This window comes from Gopherus evgoodei, chromosome 3, assembly GCF_007399415.2.
Source record: "Gopherus evgoodei ecotype Sinaloan lineage chromosome 3, rGopEvg1_v1.p, whole genome shotgun sequence".
NCBI classification, from domain to species: domain Eukaryota; kingdom Metazoa; phylum Chordata; order Testudines; family Testudinidae; genus Gopherus; species Gopherus evgoodei.
Genome location: NC_044324.1, coordinates 143,695,904 through 143,720,931, shown reverse-complemented (window position 1 = coordinate 143,720,931; position 25,028 = coordinate 143,695,904). Strand labels below are relative to the sequence as shown.

The following is a 25,028-nucleotide window of genomic DNA, read 5'->3' as shown; positions in this document are numbered from 1 at the left end:
GCTCCAGAAGGAGAAATTATGATACCTATGGGCAGATATCGCACTCCTTGATGAGAAGGGGCCAGGAACGGGACGCGTTGCAGTGCAGGATCAAAATTAAAGAGCTGAGGAGTGCTTACTGCAAAGCTCGTGAGGGAAATCGCTGCTCAGGAGCTGCCCCCACGACCTGCCGTTTTTACCAGGAGCTGGATGCCATACTTGGGTGTGACCCCACTGCCAATCCTAGGAGCACGATGGAGAGTTCAGAGCAGGGAGAAGTGGGGGAGGTTGTAGAGGACGGCGACAGTGAGGCTACTGGCGTGGAGGGAGACACCCCGGAGTCCCAGTACACATGCAGCCAGGAGCTCTCCTCAAGCTAGGAGGAGGCTAACCAGTCGCAGCAGCAGGAAGTTGATGGTGAGGAAGAAACTGAGGATCGTGCTCGGGGTAAGTAGATTTTTATGTTTTGGGAGAGGAGGGTTTTGGGTATGGCTGCCTGCATGCATGCCTAAACGTGGAATAGCTCATTGACTTGCTCTATCACGTCTCTGTAATCTGCCTCGGTAATCTCTTGAAAAGTTGCAGCAAGAGCATTTGCAATTTGCTTTCTCAAGTTGATCGGGAGAGCCACCGTGGTCCCTGTCCTGGTCAGGCTAACTCGTCCGATCCACTGTGCAGCGAGGGGTGGGGGGACCATGGCTGCACACAGGCAAGCTGCATAGGGGCCAGGGCGGTATCCACATTCCTGTAGAAGACCCTCCCTCTCTTCGCAGGTAACACGCAGCAGTGATATGTCTGGCAGTAGGAAACCCTGTTGAGAATTTAGGGATACTTGAGTGCAGGGCGCCAGGTTCGCGTTTCCCCAGCCCATTGTGCTCTGTTGTTAACCCCCCTCCAAGCAGGCATCCAGCACCGCGGTGTGCTCCGGTGTTATGCACCCCCCTCCAAGCAGGCATCCAGCACCGCCGTGCTTCCTCCCCCCCCACCAGCAGGACGGCGTGAATGCGGACCAAAGGCGCCCCCCCCCCCCAAGCAGCTCATCACCTTCCTGTTCACTACTGTCCCCTCTTCAGGACACCAGCTACCTCCTGTACCCATTGCAGATAAACCCCAGTGACCCATTGGTCAATTCCCACTCCCAAGGGGAAATCGGGGGAAAACCACTCACCCCATTGCTCGCCATGACTTTTAGCTTCCCTGCCCTCTGTGTTATGTGAGGTATGTGAGAAGGATGCTACCAAAAGTCTAAAAAGTGCTTCACTGTGTGATAATAAACAATGTAGCCTCTGTGTATTACATGGTTCTATCTCTCTTTTTTCTAGTGACCTTGACTACTGCAGCCGGATCACCGGCCTCACGTAGGTTGCAGAACTTGAGAAGGAATCCCAGAAAATCAAGAGGAATTGATCAAATCTGTTATGAGTCACTACAACAGAGAAAGTCAGAAGACACAGGAATGGAGAGAGAAAATGTATGAATGGAGACAGAGTGTACATGAATGGAGGCAAACAGAAAGCAGGAGAAAGGAATTGTCTGCCAAAAAACCCACAAAGCAGATGATAAGCCTCCTGGCTCGCCAAACTGAGTCTTTCGAGTCTCTCGTAGCCATGCAGACAAATGTGTACCGTTGTAACCCACAGCCCTCCCAAAGCCCTCTTTCTTGTTCCCCAGTATTTCCACAAAACAGCTTTCTCCAGCAGCCAGTTCCTTATTATCCCCAGCTGCCCCAACACCTGTACGATCACCTACCAGCCCTGATAACTATAATTCTTACCCTGTTCACTCCACCCCCATTATCCTGCAGCATAGTAATCCTGAAGTGCAGCAGACATTGAATAGTGATCAAAATAGGACATATTCAAACCTGTGAATGTACAGTCCACCACCCCAACCCCCTTGCCTTTTATGTACTGTATGTTGAATAAAGGATTTTTTTTCTTTTTCACTGTTATATTATTGCTGGAAGTGGTAAATATTGTACACCAAGGTAAAGCAAAGCACATCAAATGCATCAAACATTACTGTTGGCTCTCAGCATCAAATTGCTCCCTTAAAGCATCCCTAATCCTTGAAGCCCTTTCCTGGGCCTCCCTATTAGCCCTGCTCTCTGGCTGAGCAAACTCATCCTCTAGGCGTCGAACCTCGGAGGTCCATTCCTCACTGAATCTTTCACCCTTCCCTTCACAAATATTATGGAGGGTACAGCACGCGGATATAACAGCGGTGATGCTGCTTTCCCCCAAATCTAGCTTCCCATAAAGACAGCGCCAGCGGGCTTTCAAACGGCCAAAAGCACACTCCACAGTCATTCTGCACCGGCTCAGCTTGTAGTTGAACCGGTCCTTGCTCCTGTCAAGCTTCCCTGTATATGGTTTCATGAGCCAGGGCATTAAGGGGTAAGCGGGGTCTCCAAGGATCACAGTGGGCATTTCGACGTCCCCTACTGTGATCTTGCGGTCTGGGAAAAAAGTCCCGGCCCTCAGCCTCCTGAACAGGGAACTGTTCCTAAAGATGCGTGCATCGTGCACCTTTCCAGGCCATCCTGAGTAAATGTCAGTGAAACGCCCATGGTGATCCACAAGCGCTTGCAGAACCACGGAGAAATACCCCTTGTGATTAACGTACTCTGATGCCAGGTGGGGTGGTGACAGAATAGGAATATGCGTCCCATCTATTGCCCCTCCACAGTTAGGGAAACCCATTTCTGCAAAGCCATCCACAATGTCCTGCACGTTCCCAAGAGTCACGGTTTTTCTTAGCAGGGTGCGATTAATGGCTGTGCAAACTTGCATCAGCACCATTCCAACGGTAGACTTTCCCACTCCAAACTGGTTCGCCACCGATCTGAAGCAGTCTGGAGTTGCCAGCTTCCAGATTGCAATAGCCACCCGCTTCTCCACTGGCTGGGCAGCTCTCAATCTTGTGTCCCTGCGCCGCAGGGTAGGGGCGAGCTCAGCACACAGTGCCATGAAAGTGTCTTTTCTCATCCGAAAGTTCTGCAGCCACTGCTCGTCGTCCCAGGATTGCAGGACGATGTGATCCCACCACTGACTGCTGGTTTCTCGAGCCCAAACGCGCCGTTCCACGGAGCTGAGCACGTCTGTTACTGCCACAAGCAATTTACTGTCTTCACCGTGAGGCGATTCAATATCATCGTCTGACTCCTCACTGTCACTCTCATTTTGCAGCTGAAGGAATAGCTCCACTGCCATGCGTGATGTGCTGGCAACATTCATCAGCAAGGTCGTCAGCAGCTCAGGCTCCATTTATAACAAAAACAGCAGAAATCGCGCTGCAGAATCACAATGCCGCCGAACTGCTCGAAATGTGTAGCAAAGCACCACGGGGCGTTGGAACAGGAAGCGGAAAGACCCTCACACTTCCTTCCCCTTCCCACAAGCCACAGCGCCGAAATGGGACGAGGTGATCTGTGGGATAGCTGCCCACAATGCACCACTCCCAACAGCGCTGCAAGTGCTGTAAATGTGGCCACACTGCAGCGCTGGTTGCTGTAAGTGTGGCCACTCTGCAGCGCTGGCCCTACACAGCTGTACGAACACAGCTGTAACTACCAGCGCTGCAAAACTAAGTGTAGACATGGCCTGAGAGCTGCATTAATAGTGGAGAAATGAGTGGTGATTGCACTCTGTAACCTTGTAACCCTGGGTTGATACCATCGGTGGAAAATTGTTTTGGAGTTGGAAAATCCACAATGAGGACCTGTCACGGGGTGCAACCCTCATTGCCCAACTGGCTCCTTCTCTTGGTCGTACTGGGGATTAGCTTGAAGCAGACACCTACATCCACGGTCTGTACACTGGCACTCTCTCTGCTCCCACCTACAGCTCCTCTGTCAGCTCCCAGAACTGCAGTGTTCTCTTCTTGATTCAGCCCTCCAACTAGATTAACTATGTTTCCCTGTTCTTGGGGGAGGACCTCTGTCACCAACAGTCCTGTCACTTCACCAGTGGCAAGTGGGGGGACCAAGGCCCACCCACTACTCTGGGCCCCAACCCAGGGACCCTGTAAATAGCAGCCTCCTGCTGCTCCTCTGTAACCTCGATCATTGATGCTCTTATTTTTCTGGGCCATTTCCTCATGGCTCCAGCACCTTCTTTGCCCTCAGCTCAGGGCATTCAGCTGCTCAGTCCCAAGATCCAGCCACTGCTCAGTCCAAAGTGCTTATAGCTTTCTCAGTCCTCCAGGGATGCAGTTCTTATTCCCTGGGCTCCCAGCAGCAACTGAACTACTCTACCCTGCAACTTCTTTTTATGTGGACCTGCTGGGCCTTGATTGGCTGTTCCTTGCAGCCCCTCTCTTATGGCTGCTTCCCATGCAGCCTCCCCCTGGGGCTCTATTAACCCCTTCTCTCCCAACATGGGCTGGCTGCCCCATCACAGGGCCATTGTCATGCAGGTGTGTAGGGCCATGAATTGCATTCTGCTACTCAGGACTGTGACTCTTGGGAATATGCAGGAACCTATTTCCCGACAGGCAGGGTACCATAGGTGATATTGAAATGCCAATAGTAATGCTGTGGGATCCAGTCTACCCCTGGCTCATGAAGCTGTGCACCGACTAGCTCGACAATACCAAGGAAAAATTTAACTACTGGCTCAGCAGGTACAAAATGATTGAAGGGGTTCTGGTGTAGTATTTTTCCAGTGAGAAAAATATTTCAATGATTATACCTGCCTGTTGTGTCCTGCATGATATTGGGGGTGGAAGGGTAGGAAGGAAAGCTCCCACCATAGTGGAGGGCACAGGTGGAATGGCTGTTAGCTGACTTCGAACAGCCAGACATAAAGCTGAACCCAACGTGCAGCTATGTCATCAAGAGAGGCTTTGAAAGAGCGTTTTCCAGTACAGAACACTACTGTGTTCTTTGGGCCTGGAACTTTAGGTGCTGCTAAGAATTGGGAAGTGCTTGCTATGCATTTGTCAATATGACTGGGTCTTTTTCAGATGCTATGAATTATGTGGTGCTTGCTGTATATTTACAATTACTGTTTACTTTGACTACTGCTATGCATTCTGCAATATATATTGTGAACTATTAAAGATCATTTGATTCAAATTAGAACTCTGAGTAAGGAAAAACTGGAAAAAAAAACCACAGGCAATGCAATACAAATTTTTAACATAAATTAATGGCGGGAAACTTTGAAGTTGGAAAGGCAGCAAACATTTCTGTTCTTTTTAGTGCACAAATGTAGTCCGTTGTGGTTACACATATACCACCAGGGTTCTCACATATCAGCGTATGTGAAGCTGTAGATTTCTTTGCTGTTCCCCAGCATGCAGCAATAAGGGTGAGGATGAGAGCGTTGATGCCATGTGGTATGTTGGGGGTTGTATGGAGCGTTGACTGTGGAGATCAGGGCTGCCCAGAGGATTCAGGGGGTCTGGGGCAAAGCAATTTCAGGGGCCCCTTCATAAAAAAAAGTTGCAGTACTATGGAATACTATATTCTCATGGGGGCCCCTGTGGGGCCTGGGGCAAATTGCCCCATTTCCCCCCCGCCCCCTTCCCCGGGCGGCCCTGGTGGAGATTTCCAAGGATTGCAAAGGGTGGGGAGTCTGGGGTTTTTGGACCTATGAATTAACCAGGGTCTGCAGCATTTGGATTTGCTGCCAAAGAAGACAACACATTATATCCCTCTTTTTGTCCTTCTGGGACTCCTGGGCTTTTCTCCTGTCCTCTGTTGTTCTCCATGCTGTCAGTCATAGTGGCCTTCCAATCTTTGTTCATGGTCAGATGCAGCACTGGCTTGCAGGATATCACTGAACATGTATTCCCTCATCGTCTTCCTCCTCCTCATGGTCAGGTGTTCCACAGGAGTGGAGTGTGTTTGTGTGTTGGGGGGCATCCCTCAGGGCCACCGCATCAGCAGTTGCTGATTAAAAACAGATGTATCATTGGATTTACAATCACAACGGAAAGGGAAAATGGATTCAAAACGCCTGTCCTTTGTTCTCATACACACTTTTAATAAGAAATACTTATTCACACTTCTGTTTTGCAGTGCCTCAGGACAGCATTGCTCTCTAGCTCCTGGAAGGGGGAGGGGTGGGGAAGGATTTTCAGTTTCAGAAAGCAATAAAATGTTGGCCCCTATTCCATGGGTATGAATATAGAGCAATGGCACTGAATATTGGCACTATTTTCAACAGGCGGTGGTGGTAGCTGATATCTCAGTCCTGAGGGTTATAAAGGTACAGAGAACATTGCTATTGTTGGCATACTGAAGGTGCTCGGGGCTGTATTCCATTAGCCTGCAAAGGTGCCAGCTGAATTCGTCACAGAGTGGCATGGGAAAGTGTCTTACCAAGGAGGAAGAAATAAGGCAGCCACCCTAGAAACATTCAGGAGAAGATTGCAGAGTATTTCCAGGAAAGTTTCACTTGTCTCTTTCAGAAGGATAAGAGACATTCCTGTGTAGGATTACCATGTTTCAGGTTCCCAAAAAGACGACGCTGCTAGAAGCTGGGGTGAGAGGAATGTGGAGAGTGTACAGTTGAGGAGTCTGGACATGTACCTGGATGGGTATTTGGAGGGGTGCTGTAGAGATGTGGGAACTGAGAGGGGATACCTGGGGCAGTTGAGGGGGAATTTAGGAGGTGCTGGAAGGGTGTGTGTGTGTGTGTGTGTGTACTGGGCTGGGGTACTTGGGGAATGCAGGAGGGGGTGCCAGAGGGCCCACTCTTGAGGTGGGGGTGGGGCAGGGCTGCTCTCTGTCATGGTGGCAGGGAGGCTGGTGAAGATACGGAGGCACAGTGACAGTTGTTAGCACCACCCCACAGGGCTTTTCCCTGCCTCAGGGCTGGGAGCTGGGGCCTGGGTGGGCTGAATCCAGCAGCTGTGAGGGACCAGTCAGATGTGGGTGCAGGGGAGGGACCAGTTGGGAAGTGGGCTCTTTCTAAGCTGCTACATCTGCTCTGCAAAAAACCCAGACATTGCCTCCTCTTTGAAAAGTCCACACAGACAGAGGGCAGAGGATCAAATAAGACGCAATGTCTGGGAAAACCCAGATGTATGGTAACACTATTCCTATGTACATAAACAAAGTGCTCCATGTGTTTCCTCCTCCCACCTCCGCCTAACCCAACGGGTATAAAAAGCAGATAACTCTAGCTTTGTTGTACTGCTACCTCTTGTGTGAGTAAAACAATGAAAAGTTGATGCTTGTATCTTTGGTTAATAACTTAAGAAAAGTAATTGGAAGAAGAACACTAGGATCCTGGGTCTTCCAGATGAGTGCTCTAACCACCAGGCTACAGAGTCTTTCTCACACATGCTTTCTCTCTCTGACTCAATTATTTTCATTATTTATCCACAGTGGAACAGCTTTGACAGGAGAGACAGAGAATCAACATCAGAACATCCCATAACCAGTGGTTAGGGCACTCACCTGAGTTGTGGCAGATCAGAGTTCAAATTTCTTCCTCCATTAGGTGGAGGCGGGGACTGAGAGGTGGAAGCAGTATTGTTTGCAACACAGACAACACTGTTTCAGTGCTTTAAAACACAGCCAGTACTCTCACACCTGTCACTAACTAGCTGACCCTCTGGATCAGCTGTTTGCTGGGAGGAGGAGAGCCTCAGCATGCTCACTGCTCTGGGGAGGAGGCAGAGAAGAGGCAGGGCGGGGCCTTGGGGAAGGGGCTGGAATGGGGGCATACCCTCTCCAGCCCCCTGCTGAGAGCACCCCCACAACCCCAGCCCTCTGCCCACCCTGACCCCTGCATCCCCCACACCCAGCCCCCTGCACCTCTACACACTCTGAGACCCCTGCCCCAAATATGAAGCTGAGCACAGGGCCAGGGGACCCCACTAACTCTAAATCCACCGCAGGCTGTCACATCACCTGGGCTGGGGATACTGTGTCAGCTGATCGCCACAGTCTCCAATCTACCTGGGCAGTACAGCAGACATGGCCCTGCCCATTAGCTCCTCTCCACTCCCTAGCCCACCCACCCCTTGCTTCCCATCGGTTAAGGGTTAGCCCTCTCACTTTTAAAAATGATTGCTTGCCCCTCCTCCACCCCTCAGGCTTTTCTGGCACCCCTGTTGCCAGGTATCCAGTTTTAGACTGGAAACTCCAGTAGAAAATGGGACCTGGGTGTCTGATTAGCTGTGCTGCCTGGAAACTAAAAGCCCAGTTATGGGAGTAACCACATTACCCTCTGCTCCTCTCACTCCCAACAGCTACCCCTGAGGGCTGGAAGAGAACCTGTCCTGCTGCTGCTGGATGTCACGGACTGTGGGGGAGTCAGGGTCCTGCACCCTCCACTTCCTGCAATTCACTGTGACTCTCAGCCAGCAAGTAAAACAGAAGCTTTATTAGACGACAGGAACACAGTGAAAGCAGAGCTTGTAGGTATGGAAAACAGGACCCCTCAGTCAGGTCCATCTTGTGGGGTAGGGAGCCCAGATACCAGTGCTAGGCCTCCCTCCGTTTCCCCAGCCAGCTGCAAACTGTAACCCCCTCCTCTGTCCTTTGTCTCTTTCCCCGGGCCAGGAGGTCACCTGATCTTTTTGTTATCCAACACCTTCAACTGGCACCTTGCAGGGGAGGGACCCAGGCCAATCTCTGTGCAGGCAGCATTACACCTGTCCTCTAGGGCTCTGTAACAGTCACATAGCCTTATCCCAACACCTAGATACTTAAGAAATGCATAGGGGAAACTGAGGCACTCACACAGTATTCAGAGAAAACATTAAGAACATTCCCACTTTGCCACACTGGAGGAGGGGCAGCTCAGTGCAGAGAGAGACGAAGAGAATGGGCTAGAACCGGGGAGAAGGTAGGTACCCGCTCTATGTGGGCGGGGGTGGGGATCCTGTTTACTTCCTCCCCAGCCCTGCTGCGCTTGCAGTTTACCCCTGGCCCCTCCCTAGCTCCAGGGACCAACCCTAGCTCCCACCCCACTGTGTTTTTCCCCCCTGCGGCCCCTTTTACAATAATTCCCTAGGGGGCCCACAAATAATGTTTGGAGCCGGGCGCACAAAAAGTTAATCTGGCCCTGGCTTCTGGGTAGAAAAGAGCTCTGGACTGCAGGCATCTCTGGCCTCCAAGTCATCCTCTGCCTCTGGTTTCCCCTCCCCCTCTTCATCTAAGATTGCCTCCTCCTGGCTTGGTCCACTCTTGAGTGGCAACGAAGCCAACAAATTATCCTCAGGGGACTTCCTAGTAGAGGTGGGGTCACCAAGTATTGCATCCAGCTCTTTGTAGAACCAGCAGCTCATGGGTGCAGCACTGGAGCGGCAGTTTGCTTCCCGTGCCTTGTGGTAGGCGTTCCCAGCTCCTTCAGTTTGACCCTGCACTGCAATGTGTCCCAGTCATGGGCCTTTTCTATCATGCATCTAGAAATCTGTTTATAGGTATCATAATTCTGACAGCTGGAGTGCAGCTATGACTGTGCTGCCCCCCTTCCCCAAATGCTGATGAGGTTCAGCAGCTTGGTATTGCTCCAAGTGGGGGATTGTCTGGTGTGTGGAGCAGGCATGGTTACCTGGAAAGATGCGCTGAGACCACTGCACGCATCATGGAGCAAACAGGAAGGGGACTTTCAAATTTGCAAAGGAATGTATGGGGTGGGGCTGACAGTTGGTCTCCCGAGGGCAGGGCAGAAGAGTCCAAACCGATGGCCAGAGAGGTCAGAACAGGCATTGTGGGACAGCTCCCGGAGGCCAGTTGCAGCGCTGTAATCACCACGGTGTCTACACTGGCACTGCAGTGCTGTAATCACGGCACAGAAAGCTCTGTGCTTCTTGTCAGGATGTGTGTGGCTTTTAGGGTTGTGGGTTTTTTTTTGAGCACTGCATCTGGGCGGTTTCTGCACATTAACTGGCTTGTCAGTGTGTACACCTTGGGAGTTACAGCGTTCAAAGCTGCTTTACTGCATGCAAACTTGCCAGTGTAGATGGGGCCTAATACAAATGGGAAGGTATCTTAGAAGAAATAAAAAATAAATATATGGAGATACACCTATCTCATGGAACAGGAAGGGACCCTGAAAGGTCATTGAGTCCAGCCCGCTGCCTTCACTAGCAGGGCCAAGTACTGATTTTGCCCTAGATCCCTAAGTGGCCCCCTCAAGGGTTGAACTCAAAACCCTGGGTTTAGCAAACCAATGCTCAAACCACTGAGCTATCCCTTCCAGTTTCATTATGGTGTCAAATGCACAAAGTAAATGATGGAGGAGAAGTTCTTTTCCCCGCCCCCCTCTAACTTTTTTTTCCCCTCTAACTTTCACTTGTAGTAATCATAAGTGTTGGGATAATAGTATGTTTTTAAAGAATGTTCAGATAGTGATTATTTCCCCCCCTGGAGCTGGTGAGTTTTCTACTGAAAACTTTGTTTTAGATTTTCAAATAAATGTCAGATATTTTCTCAGTGCCTAAAATATTTTAAAATCCAGGATACTGTTTTTTGTGTTTCATATTTGCTGGGGAAGGCCACAAGATCCACCCTCCCCATTTTTATATTTTATATATAAAGTTTTTGGCCTTGCCCTAGCCTCTTACTTTTTTTTCTTGCCTTGTTTTAAGCCTGATCTTGCTCTGTAAAAATTAGCAGTATTCCCAACTGGAAAGGTTCAAAAATTGAGAATCAGGCACCAAAATATCGTGCAATTAGTTTAAAGTACTTTAGTTTCTAAAGTCTATAGAGTACATGAAGATCACATGTTTAAAGGTGTTGGTTGCAGATGTGAGGGTGAGAAACTTGAAAGCTGAGATTTTCATGTAATCACTTGTCTCCGAGAGCTTGGGTTTTAATTAAAACACCAAATATCATAAGGTTTGTGATAAAATAATGAGTTGGAAACACAGTTAGTAAAATATTACAAATAAAGTAGAGAACTTTCAAAAATGGGCAAAACTTAAAAAAAAATAGTTTTGGGGCTCAAGGAAAAAGGTTGAAAATAAGTTTGATGTCCTTGAACTCTGTGACAAACTTGGTTCTTGATCAAAACTTAAAAACAAGCAAACTTGGGAAGTACACTTTTTAATAATGAGGCTATATAATATTGATAAAAGAGAACCACTTTCTTTCCTGCATTGGACATCTTGGATTACTGAGAATTAGAATAATTCACTTTGCTCTTTTTATCTTGTTCGTGTGGACAGTAGAATCAAGTTAGTTTTATTTGTCGGTGTCTAATCATTTTCACTTTCTTACTGTCCTGTGTGTTAATACTTCATTCTTGGTTTTGCAAGCACCACAGAAGCATATGTAAATTTCCATTTGAATTACATGAATTAATAAAAAAGAGACAGTCACTTCTTTTGGAAACCAGGACCAACATCTACCTCATCTGTCCTTAAATCTCCACCTAGTATCAACCTGTATAATTAATAGAGCTTAAAATTGGCCACCATAACCAGTCTAGATTTACAATATGATACACAGGCTAGCACTAGTCTCACTTACATGCTATATTATAACCAGTGAATTACCCATTCATTTGCTATACAGAAGCTGGAGAGACTCTTCTTAAATGTATCTCCTTGCTATGGGTCAGAGATTATCACATATTTGGTGAAATCCTGGTCCCATTAAAGTCAACAGCAAAACTCACATTCGCTTCAATGGGCCAAGGATTTTTTCCCTTTTATCTTGCTCTTCATGTACAACTGAGAAATAGCCCTTTTTCATTTACCATGCCAGTTGGGGCTGGAGAGGCCCATCTGCCCTAGTAATCCTCCCTGTATAGCCTGGATATACTTGTAGGAGAGTTGAGATGTGCAGATACTCAGTTACTGTCCCAGCCAAGGATTCTGAGACACCACCCTCCAGGCATGGTACAGTTAGTTTTCTCTTTACATTGCTTACCTAACACATGGGCTGCTGTCCAAGAATAACTGACGCACCCTTCCCATAACAAGGGAGAGGGAAGCTGGCATGTGCGCAGGCTATGCTTGGCAGCTGCCTTCCACCTCAAGCAGCATACAGTTGCCAGTATTTGTTTGCCCCAACCCAGTAAATCATGTGATGTAACCTGAGGATGTTTTGAATCCGCTCTACAATAAGGACACTCTCCCTATAATTTCTCACTTTTGCTGATACCAGTTCATCTCAACTCTATTAACAGTAGTGGGTCTTTATATGATTTTAAGCGCGGTGTTGATTAAACCTGTTCTGAGACGGATTAACTGAAGTGGTACTTTAAAAATGGTGATGGCAGCCAGCCAGTCCGTGTGCAACAGTTATTCTGGTGTTGCTAATACTTGTAGAGCTGAATCATTGGTGGTAATGGTAAGAAACGTATGAAAAATCGCCATAGTGGGAACTTGCTGTGTGTAGCTCCTATTCACTGATGTCTCAGTGTGAACCCTCCATATTACAGCAGCAGCAGGCAGCTGCCTATTAATTAACTGGGTGTTGCCTGTTGACAAATACAGTGTTAATATTCAGTACTGGGCCTTCATCCCAAAGATAAGACTCTTCTCTGACACCCTCCTGATATCGGAGGACCTCTCTCTGACCCTCTATTCAATGTAAGCTTCAAGAGTGGGTACAGGTTGTCTTTGTACCACTGAAGACATTATTGTTGGAATTCACATATGCAACAATTTAATTTGGCATCTGTTGAGGATCCACATTCTTTAGGTGGAAGGTGAATAGGGCTAAGGGGGCAGAGAAATTTAAAAAAAAATTATACCTTTTGTATCTTTTTATATTGTGTAAAGAGTGCCTGAAAAATCTTTTCTTTATTTTTGTTAACAAATTATTTGCTGCTTTTTTAACCTTAGGAATATCAACTCTGATCTCAGGATGTTATTTCCCCCTTGAGATGAAGATATATATGTTAGCTCTTGTAACTTAGTTGAAGAAGTTGGAATGTTGAAACTTTAACAAAGATGTCCTATCTCAAAAATATTAGTCAGTCACTGGAGCTTGAATAGGTAATAAAACAGAGTTTTAAACACTCTGAAAATCTCCTAGTCGCTCACTACTTTACTTTAACTCTTTACACTAATAGACTCATAGGTCAGAAGGGACCAATATGATCATCTAGTCTGACCTCCTGCACAAGGCAGGCCACAGAACCCCACCCATCCAATATTAAAACAACCCCTAACCCAGGACCGAGTTATTGAAATCCTCAAAATTGGTTTGAAGACCTCAAGCTGCAGAGAATCCACCAGCAAGCGACCCGTGCCCCACGCTGCAGGGGAAGGCGAAAAACCTCCAGGGCCTCTGCCAATCCGCCCTGGAGGAAAATTCCTTCCCGACCCCAAATATGGCGATCAGCTAAACCCTGAGCATGTGGGCAAGACTCACCAGCCAGCACCCAAGAAGGAATTCTCTGCAGTAACTCAGTTCCCATCCCATCCAACATCTCCCCGCAGACCATTGAGCAGACCTATCTGGTGGTAATCCAAGATCAATTGCCCAAATTAACGATCCTATCATAACATCCCCTCCATATACTTATCAAGCTTTGTCTTAAAACCAGAAAAGTCTTTTGCCCCTACTACTTCCCTCGGAAGGCTGTTCCAGAACTTCACTCCCCTAATGGTTAGAAACCTTCGTCTAATTTCAAGTCTAAACTTCCTAATATCCAATTTATACCCATTCGTCCTCGTGCCTACATTAGTACTAAACTTAAATAATTCCTCTCCCTCCCTAACATTAATAATTCCCCTAACGGAAATAATTCCCCTCCCTCCCGCCGATATATTTAAATAGAGCAAGCATATCCCCCCGCAGCCTTCTTTTGGCCAGGCTAAACAAGCCAAGCTCTTTGAGTCTTCTTCCATAAGGCAGTTTTTCCATTCCTCGGATCATCCTTGTAGCCCGTCTCTGAACCTGTTCTAATGATGTCATAATTTCATTAGTTCATTTATCATAGAACCTTCAAGACTATACATGACTTGAATTTCTAACATCCGGTAATAGATTGCTTTTGGTGGGGGGAAAAAAACAGAAGAAGCTTAGTTTCTTCCCTTTGCAGGTCATTGTTAAGGTTAATATGAAAACCTTAACTGCATATTTTCTGAGTTTCTGGTATTTTTGATTAAAATGTTTCATTGATATTTTAAAGGGCAATATTTCAATGTGAAAACTTACTTTTTTTACCTGGGACTATATTTAGAATGCATGGGCATTTAAAAATGTATTCTAACACTGTTAAATTTGAGAACTGAGGTGGGAACTCAGATGGAGGTGTAGTATTGTAGGATGGTGTAAAGAGAAAATTGATTAGCATTCACTGTGACTGCCAACTAGCAGCACTGGAGAGCTGCAGATATTGCACCTTAAACTCAATTCCAGATCAAAAGAAAGGAATACACGTCTACTGGCAGTACTCCGAGTAAAAAGAAATGGAAAGTGTTCGGATTCAAGGAAAAAGTGGAAAATAAGCTTGACTTCCTTGAACTGTGACAAACTTGCTTATGAAACTAATCATTTAAGATTTTGATTAAAAAATCTAGGACAGGCTATAATGCATAGGATTGAATGGGGTGTGGTAGCAATAGGGATCATTGTATCACTGGAACTCAGCAGAGGCATTTGGGCTTCAAATTCTGCTACGGGCACTAGAAATCTTGCGAGGATTGTTGGGGAAAGTAAAAGGAGGCTGAGTCATTTAATAGGGATGAAGGAAAGCAGAGGACATTTGAGACTGGAAAACAAGGAAAGTGAGTTAACCATCTATTTCTATTTAGCCTGTCATGATTTAGGATAACATCAGCCATTCCTTAACATGCACTCCTCCCCATTCAATCCTTTTCAGGGCACAAAAAACCATTTGTGCCTTAATCCTGTTTTCCTTACTTTCAAACATTGTTCAACTAAGTTCTCATTTTTTCAATTACTTGATATCCATTTCAATTACTTGATATCCATTTATAATCAACTTGAGTCTTAATGAAGTTATTTTTCTGGGACTAGATATAGAAACCATTGTTCTGAGGCCCTTTGTGCTGAAACACTACAGCACAATTGTAACTACTAAAACAACTCTTTAGAGCCTTTGTCGCAAACAATTCAATTGATTTACAGCAATAATATAAAAATGCTCACATTTGAGCTGACCATGCAATCTGAGATTAAATATAAACCTGAAAATGTGAGTTTTATAATGAAGCTCTTGATGCCTGTTTGCATTGGTGTAATAAATGTGTATGTAAAAAAAAAAAAAAAAAAAAAAAAATTGCCTAGAACAGTTCATGACTTGAAACCAACTGTGGCAAGACATAATTGCACCAAGGGTACCCATTCATTCAGGCTAGTTCATTTAAAATAGCAATGAACGTACGTGAATTAAGGTGTACTTCTTTTTTTCTTTTCTAAGGGCTTGGCTGCACTCAACTCCAAAGCGTTGCCGCGGAAGCGCTCCCATGGCAGCACTTTGAAGTGCGAGTGTGGTTGCAGCACCAGTGCTGGGGGAGAGAGCTTTCCCAGCGCTGCACGTACTCCACCTCCTTGTGGGGATTAGCTTACAGCGCTGGGAGCCACGCTCCCAGCGTTGGGGCACTGTTTACACTGGTGCTTTACAGCGCTGTATCTTACAGTGCTCAGAGGAGTGTTTTTTTCACACCCCCGAGTGAGAGAGTTGCAGCGCTGTAAAGCACCAGTGTAGCCAAGGCCTAACTTTCAACTCATGGAACGGTTCTTTATTAAAGGACTAAAGAACACTGTTAAATATTAAATACACTTTTGCTAATTTTTAAAAGGGAGAACTTTGTCCTTTCAAACAAAACTTCACGAGATGAAACAGTACATCATCAGAAGAGAGAAATACTCCTTTCATGGCTCCAAAAGATAGGAAGGTACTGCATAGAGCTAAAGGAAGTTTTGTGTTTTTTTTTTTTTGGCAAATAGTGAACTGCTGAAAAGTATAGTTTCAATGAGGCCAAAAGTATTCACTAATTTGTGTCAAATTTGGTGAATATTTTCAGCTGAAAAAAGGGAGGTGAAATTCCAAACAGTTGAAATATTCTGTTTGAACACTTTCAAAATGAAACATTTGAACTTCTTGTTTCAAGTTGGTCTGGTTTTGGGGTTGGGGGGAAAGGGCAAGAAGAAGAAGAAAAAATTAACCCCAAATTATCTTATAAATCATATTAGTACCAAAAAAAAAGTTTCCAGACTACTAGTCATTTGCACTTTAATGCTCGAAGTACTTTTTATTCACATTTTAATAGGTGAGGAAAGGAAGGATGGTTCAATATAGGGCACTGGTCTAGGATTTGGGAAACCTGTGTTCAGGTTCCTGCTCTACTACAGACTTCCTGTAGGACCTTGAACATTTAGCTTTTCTGTGCTTGAATTCGCATCTGTAAAATGGGAATAATAGCACTTCTCTACATCACTGGGGTGTTGAGAATGATACATTAACCATTGTGAAATACTACAATGATGGGAGCCATGTAAGTGCCTAAGATACATAGGCCAGTTATCCATAATACGAATTAAGAAGTTTCTCTGTTTATAAACCAATAGGTTCAAATTATTTCATATATGCAGCAGCTTTTTTAAAATTCAGCTGCTCAGTAATATTAATACCACTTAGCAATTTGATGGCACACTTCATCAGTAGATCTCAAAACAGTTTCCAAAGCGGCCAATGTCCTCCCTATTTTACAGAAGGGGAAACTGAGGCACAGACTGGAAATGACTTGCCCAAGGTTACCCAGCAGGCCAGTGGTAGATCAGGGAATAGAACCTACATCTTAGTCCCAGTCCAGTGCTTAATTTACTAGGCAACACTGCCTTTCTTCTATAGTGTATTAGTCTATATTATCCTCAAATGTGCTGTTTTAGCTTGTGAGATCTTGAATGCAAGGATTTCATTCTTTATTTGGCATACTATTGTGAATTACCATATATGCTGATAGCTCTGTCTGGTGGCGTGGCAGCACCACTGTGTTTAAGATTGTCATGACTCCTGTTTAAAAGTTGACTTTTCAAACTCCTCTAAAATCAACATGCTTAGCCAGATTGCTTTTTTAAATTTGGTGTGCCTCTGGAGGATGCAGGGTGGGGTTAGTGACCCAAATTCTGAGTCATTTGAGCTAAGATTCTGAAAATATAAGCCTTCACTCTTAGCAATTTTTAAAAAAGTTTTGGTTTTTTTGCAGGGGTATGTCTACACTGCAGTAAAACACCTGAGGCTGGTCTGTGTCAGTGGACTCAAACTGATGGTGCTTATACTAGAGTATAAAATTGCAGTGTGAACCTTTGGGCTCAGGCTGGAGCCAGGGCACTGGGACCCTCAGGCTCCAGCCCAAGCTCTGCGAGCCCTAATCAACTGACACAGATCAGCCACAGATGTTTTATTGCAGTGTAGACATACCCTAAGTGTCTTTTGCAAAGAGTTAATGATAAAATCATTGATGTGGGTCAAAATGTTTTCTGTCTGTCAAGTCTTACCCAAGATAGTGCATAGCACCCACCAAAATGGCACATGCACTCTGTAAAAATGTACAATACTGAAAAATCGCTATACGGTTTCCGTTCACACCATTTTATATACTTCAAAGCTTGACTAATGATAAGTGCTTTAGAATCCAAACAGTTACTCGGATTGCTTTGAAATTTTGTGCACTTTCTAGAGTTATAGGGTAGGGTTAGTGATACAAATTTGGAGTCATATGATTGAGGGGTTCCAGAGTTAGAGGCCCCCCTAAAAAGGTTTTCTTCTGCTGTTAAACTGAGAGGTACTAATGACTGGATGAATCACAGATCTCACTGAGCTTGGTGGCTGTGGAGGTGGGGAAAAGAGGGAGTGAGGCTGCAGTGAGGGGAGGAAGTTATGGGGGGATAAAATGGGAGTGGGTGCTATGGGGGAGAGAGGTTGGAGGTTCAGGTGAGGGAGGTTGGGGAGAGTGGAGGAGTGGGAACGGGGATGTGGTGGTGAATGCCAGGGGAACTGAGGGGGCAGGAGCAGTGTCAGCCCCACATTCCCCTCCCACATCTAGGGGACTCTTGCCCCTCTAGTAGAGTCTGAGTCCTCATCGCCTCCCTCAAATGAGCTCAGATATTGGGGCCTTGCCCCTCTGAGTGTGTCTGAGCTCCTCATACTGCTCTCCTTTGTGTGCTAGGATTTGGGGGCCCATCTACAGGGGGTTAGTTCCCCCTCCACCTCATGTGAGCCAGTTTTTGGATGATGTTGCCCTTTTGGGTGGGGAGCCGAGAATGGGCACTTTTCATATATATCAGTCTCTAAAATTCTTGGGAGTGGATGGGAACATCCCTTGAGATGAAGAGAACAGTTCATATGTCTCAGAACCATTGTTTCGTGTTGTACTCATGTTGCGGTCTCATTCAGCTGAGAACATCACATTACCGTGAGCAAACCTCTCCCCCCATTTTGTCCTTTAATAGTATTAGATAGAATACTATGGGTGAAAGTGAATGGGTTACAAAAGTAGGTGAAGATCTTGTACCGTTCAGCAGCTGTGAGGTTGGCAGAGTAAAGGGGTGCGTGTGCGTGCGTGTGTGTATATTAATGGGATGTATGAGGGGATTTCTGAAATAAGGCTTCCCATGCGAACTTAACTCTGCCCTAACTGTATTTCCTGATTTTTTTTCAGAAGTTTGAGGTTTTGCTCAACCCAATTTTGTGCAAGGAGGCAACATACCACCAAACAACCTTAATTCTTTGTTAACATAGTTTTTTGCTGCTGAATAAATATTTGACACCGCAATTACCTTCAGAAGCCTCGGGAGCAATTGCTGCAAAACTACTGCTCAGCTCTGGACTGGTGCATGCTCAGTGCCCTCTGTGTTTGGAAGATCTTGCTCTCTGCTTTGAACAAGCCTCTTCTGAGCATGTGTAAATGGTGATTTTCAGAGGTTCAGAATTCAGACTAATTTGGGTAGATTTTCACAGGGACATCAAAAATTATCCTGTCACCAGGGCCGCCTGGGGGTGGCAAGAGGGGCAATTTGGCCCAAGCCCCGCAGGGGCCCCCATGAGAGTTTTTTGGGGTCCTTCACTCGCTCCGGGGGCCCCAGAAAACTCTCAAGGTCGTCGTCGTCAATTCGGCTGTGGAGGGGTCCTTCTGCTCCGGGACCCGCCGCCGAAGTGCCCCGAAGACTCGCGGTGGGGGGTCCTTCCGGCACTTCAGCGGCGGGTCCTGGGGTGGGTCTTCAGCAGCAATTTGGCAGCAGGGGTCCTTCTGCTCTGGGACCCGCTGCCAAAGTGCTGGGTCTTCGGCAATTCGGCATTGGGGGTGGATGACCCCAGGCTGCCTGAATCCTCTGGGTGGCCCTGCCTGTCACATTTCAAATCCCTGTTCCAAAGCATGGAGGTGTGTTAGAACTTTTCAAAGAAACAGTTGTAAGAATTTTTTACATTGGTAAAACCATATTTTTCCTAACCCTTTTTCTCAGAAATGGATTAACAGTTTTTGCTGAAACTTCTGCCTTCCTACTCCCAGAATAAATAAAAATAAATTCAGGTTGAGGCAGAGATCCAACATGGAAAACTTCAGCCTGAAAGGTTCAAGTCTGTCAAATTTATAAGCAACTGAAAAGTGTTAGACTCACCGCTAATGCTGCCTAGAATGTTCATATTTTACTGTTTACAGTAGACTCATAGTGTGTGTGATCTTTGATGCTGACACCTCCTTCTTCCGCACAAACAGGCCTTGTCCAAATCTTACCATTTTTTCCTCCACCATGTGTTGAAAATCCAGTTCTTCCTTTTTTGGCGTCTAAAGGCTTGGCTACACTTGAGAATTACAGCGCTGGTGGTGGCTTTCAGCGCTGTAACTTACTCCCCATCCACACTGGTAAGGCACATGCAGCGCTGTATCTCCCTGGCTACAGCGCTGGTTGTACTCCACATGGATGAGAGGAATAAAGAGAACAGTGCTGGTGCTGCAGCGCTGGAGTGCCAGTGTAAACAGTGATTAATCTTACTACGCTGTAACTGACCTCCGGAATTTTCCCATAATGCTTTTAACTAAAGAACTCTTTGTTTTGTTGTGATGCTTCTCTTTCTTTTGTTGTGAACTCAGGGCTCCCGGGGGGTGGGAGGAAGTCCGTTGGAGCAGCTGCTTATCTGGTCTGAAGGCTATTTGCATTTAAGAGTGAATGAGAGAGGGGTAGGGGAAGTGGTCGGAATTTGCAAGGAGGGAGCTCACACTGTCAGCTCCAAAAATCCTTTCTCTCTCTCCCCCACGCTCCCTGTCACACTCCACCCCACCCCCCCTCTTTTGAAAAGCATGTTGCAGCCATTTGAACGCTGGGATAGCTGCCCATAATGCACCACTCCCAACACCGCTGCAAATGTGGGCTTGGCTACACTCACACTTTACAGCGCTGCAGCTGGGGTGTGAAAAAACACCCCCCTGAGCGCTGCAAGATACAGCGCTGTAAAGCGTCAGTGTAATCAGGGCAGCAGTGCTGGGAGCGCGGCTCCCAGCGCTGCACGCTACACTCGTAAGGGATGTGGTTTACATGCAGCGCTGCAAGATTTCTCTCCCAGCGCTACTGCTCTGACTACACTCGCACTTCAAAGTGCTGCCGCGGCAGCGCTCCGAAATTCCAAATGTAGCCATACCCTGTGGCCACACTGTAGTGCTGGTAGCTGTCAGTGTTGCCACACTGTAACGCTTTCCCTACATAGCTGTACGAAGACAGCTTTAACTCCCAGCGCAGTACAGCTGCAAGTGTAGCCAAACACTAAAACTCTTGTCTGTTCTCTGGTAATCTTGTATCTTGACTATTACAGCTGCTTCCTTTCCCTTATTGTAGTTGCTACAGTTCATCCAGAATGCAACCGCTAAAATGAACTTTAACTTTTTTTTTTTATTTGACTGTTAGTGCTACCTTCAGATACCTCTTCTGGCTCACACTTATGCAGCATATGAAGTTAAATTACTTATTCTTTCCTTTAAGGACCTACCTAACTCAACCTGACCTATATATCCAATCTAGCCTAGTGATGCTGGTTCCGGTGCCCTGTTTTTCCATTTCTCTCAACTATGTCCAAAACTGATTCAGCTCTTCATCCTTCTGAAGTAAATAGTTCAGTGTATCTTAGTGCAAGTCTGTTTCAGATGTGGTCCTTTAAAGCAGAACAAATACAAACAAAAAGACCAGCCAAGGTTGTGTCTTTCAGCTTTGTATGGATGCTAACTATACTTTTGGCATTTAAAAGTGTTGGGATACTAGCCCCGTTGCCTTTGACCAAAAATTCTCTTCCTTTTCTCCCCAGTTGGCTGCCACTCTTCACTTAGAGCAGTGATTTCAAAGTCCTGGCCTGCGGGCCATCTGTGGCCTGAGAACCTCCCCATTGTAGCCCATGGAGGAGAGACGCATACAGACATGCTGCCCAATGTCTCCTGCAGGCGCCGCCCCCGGCAGCTCCCATTAGCTGGAGGAGAGGGACAGAGATATCATAACTAGTTGCTGGGCAGAGTCAGCTATGGAGGCAGCGTCACTTTTTTCCACAATGAATATAAACAAGTCAAAATACTGAACACAACTATCTGATGCACACCTTGCTGCAATCCTGAAGGTTTCAACTGCTCAGTCACTGAGACGAAACATCAACAAACTGACAGACCTGAAGCATTGCCAGGTGTCTGGCAAACCCTAAAAACTCTCTGGCAAGTGAAGAATTGTATAAAGTTGTATGACAATTTTATTATTTCTAAGAAATTCAAAATAAAAAATACAATATACACATTTTCTTTTCTGAACACCATCTTCAGTGACATTATTGGCCTGTTGGGAGGATTAGAGGACCGGCACTGACCCTAGGGTAAATTGAGTTTGAGACCCCTGACTTAGAGACTGCTAAATTTTGGTGATGATTACATCTTACATAAATAAAACTTAAAGATCTTTAAAGATGAGGCATTATATGAAATATCAAACTACTTGCATGTGAAGAAAATGAGATGTAGTACTTTTAACATGACACTCTCATCAGAATATTCTAATGTGCACATTTAAAACTTGCTAACACTGAAACAGTCAAGATGTATGGGACATTAATGCATATAGAGTAGCAGTTTCTCTCCACACTACTTCCCTATAAAGTGTTAATGTATAGCATAGGATCCTCATTGGTTTACTTCCCTAAAATACACACCGTTTACAAGAGTTGGAGTGCCTGGCGCTTTCAAGAGACACTTAGGTACCATAATGATGGAGACAGAAGAGAGGTGAAAAGAGAGCAGATTAAGATCTTAAACAAAAACACACACACAGAGAATTGTTATTAAGCAATTGACATTCAAGATTTTTCCATTAGATTAAAGAAATGTCAGATGCTATCATTTAGACGTATTTTCCCCATGTTTTCAGTTTTAGACATTACTTCTCAGATTTGCTTAAACCACATTTATCTGCTGAAATCAAAACAATGACTTAATGAAGTTCCTGGTTACCATAAATGTATTTCACAATGAATGCCACAGACCTAAATTCCATGTTAATAATCTAGATTTCATGTTGAACATTGCGTAATCTCAGTTTTAAATGTTTTAAACTCCAAATCAGGTCAATTTGACTCTTTTCTTCATAAATTATTTTATCCGACCTATCTTTGTATTATGTGAGAGCAGGGTAAGAGTATGTTTATAGGAATTCACAATCAGGTAAGGAAGTCTGTATGTCCTGAACAAAGATGATCTGTCAGAAAACTTAATGCCATCTTGTGTGATGGGGTGATGTATGAGAATAAGCAAAAACTCGAGAAGTGAGCCTCCCTTTGTGCAGAACTGTCACTGCTGCCACATAGCTGATATAGACTCTTTTCAGCTGTCACTTTCAATAGAAAAGAGAGAAGAAGTAGGGTTTGGATGCTTATTCCCAGTGTACTAATCTGATTGTATCTCTCTAAAACCAAGCTTAATGTCTGCAAGGTCACCTATTGTTTTTTCTCCACCACGATGGAAAGGTCTGGAGTTTTGACTTTTCTATACATTATATAAATTCACTTAACAATGAAGGCCAAACCTTAGGCATCTCTCTTTGCATCAAGAACAAAATAGTATCTAATGTTGATCACTATATATCTTGAGGGACAAAGACTGAAAATTGTGTAACAATATGCATGACGTTGTTTAAACCTTTCAAAACTCCTAAATGCATTGGGTAGACTTGTTTGTGTTGCTTATATCCTATTTAACCGCAAGAGCAGAGGATTAATAGCGAATATATAAAATAAGAATAACTTGTGAACAATAAATTAAAATGTTTGTTCTCAGTAGCTAGCATCGTCGGTTATTCCACTGTGATAGATGTGGTTTTGTGGAGGAGCTTTGAAAAAGCAAACAACCCACCACCCCCATCATGGTTCCAAACTCATATGGTTGCCAGTCATTGCCGAATCCATATATGTTAAAGGAATACCAGTGGAAAAATAAACAATGTGGGCAATAAGATCCTTGGGTCAGTACATTGTATCTTAGTACCATATATCCCTTAAATGCCTGCATGCGTGTGCGTGCGGGATGAAACGTGCCTTGTGCCTCTTTGTGCCTTCAAATGAGTGGTATAAAGGGTGGTACCATCCACACTTCCCTTCATTTCCTTCTTAGTACCTGTAGCTATGAGCTGGGGCTTTGCCAAACTATGGAGTGACTTCTTTGTTTGTGTAGGCAACTGGAAAAAAGGATGAGAACTAAAGATTCATATAACACACCAGCTCTCTCTCAATTTCTGTTTAAAAGGACCCAACTTTACTTTCACTTGTCCACATAGATGCACAAAGTGTCAAAAACTGTCATTCTGGATCAGAGAAATGTTCCTTTTTGGTTCTTTTACGTAGTTATTCTTTGCACTAAACAGAACACAGATCAGTTTCTCTTCAGCCCATAGTGGCCAGGCTCATGAGAGGTCTGTTCATATATGAAACTTCCTGTTAGGTTTGGAATTGTGATATGCTTCCCTTTGAGCCACCTGTGAGCTCCCATTTTAAATGAGATTTTTATTCCTGTTGACAATATCAGTTCACAAACAAAGTGAGCTTCAGCTGTAGTGACTGCTCGATCTTACCCTAATTTTTACAAAATGAGATACTACAGGCTAAATTCTCAGCTGGTGTAGATCAGCACAGCTCCATTGAGCCCTGTGAATTCCTTAGATAAAAATAGGATGGTGTTGTGGATACCTCAGATTCCTTGTAAGTCAGTCAAAATTTCACCTTGAACATTTAGTGCTGGCAAGTATGTTTCTCCTTGCATTGTATGGCCATTTAAGGTATGTCCGTACAGTAGCTCGGAGGTGTGATTCTCAGAGCAAGTAGACATGTGCTCACTAGTTCTGCTCAAGCTAGCATGCTAAAATTAGTAATGTGTCTGTGGAGGCTTGGGCTATCCACCCAATTACGTACTCAGGAAGTCAGACGGGATTGTACTCAGTTGGCTAGCCTGAGCTGCTTCCTGTGCTGCTGTAGCTATGCAGAGCTGTCATGTTTCCCTCTTCTTGTGCTGTGAGTTGCACCTCCCAGCTGCTGTGTGGACATACTCTTAGGCAAGAGCCTGATCTGCTAGTTGGATGTGGAAAAACCTCTGGGTTTTTAAGTAGAGTGGATTAAAGCCCTAATTATTTAAATCCAACTTTTTCTTCTTGTATTTGGCAGCAATACAGTATGTCAAACTATGCCCAGAGTGACCATTTCTAGCCATGAAGGGCACATTAGGTGGAAAAGTCATAAGTGACTTAGGAGCACAAGTGCCTCTGAACGTTACTTAAGCCATTTTAAAATTCCAGCACATCAAGAGAAGGTCAGAGAGATGTTAATAAGGGTATGTCTTCTATACAGGGTAGGGACTTTTTGTCTGTAACCTGTAGTCACTTCTGTGGCATGATATTATTTCTAAACAATTTGCATGTTGAAATGTAATGGGTTACCTTTTGGTTAACGTACTCTTTTAAAAAAAAAAAATCGTAAGACGATCTTGTTATAACTATTGGAGAGCCACAACAGTGTCTCAGTATTACGGACATGTTAAAATCAGCAGCAGATTTTCTTCAACTGGATATGGTACACTGCAAAGCAAAATGTTATCATTGCTAATTATTATGATTTAAATCTGTGTTGTATCTATTTTATTTCAGACAGTAA

The 25,028-nt window shown here is 45.1% G+C and overlaps 1 protein-coding gene across 7 annotated transcripts in view; it reads left to right on the top strand.

The window, feature by feature from the left end:
* SIPA1L2 (signal induced proliferation associated 1 like 2) overlaps window positions 1-25,028 on the top strand; it is a 250,453-nt gene that overhangs the window by 16,684 nt on the left and 208,741 nt on the right. The window lies entirely within an intron of this gene.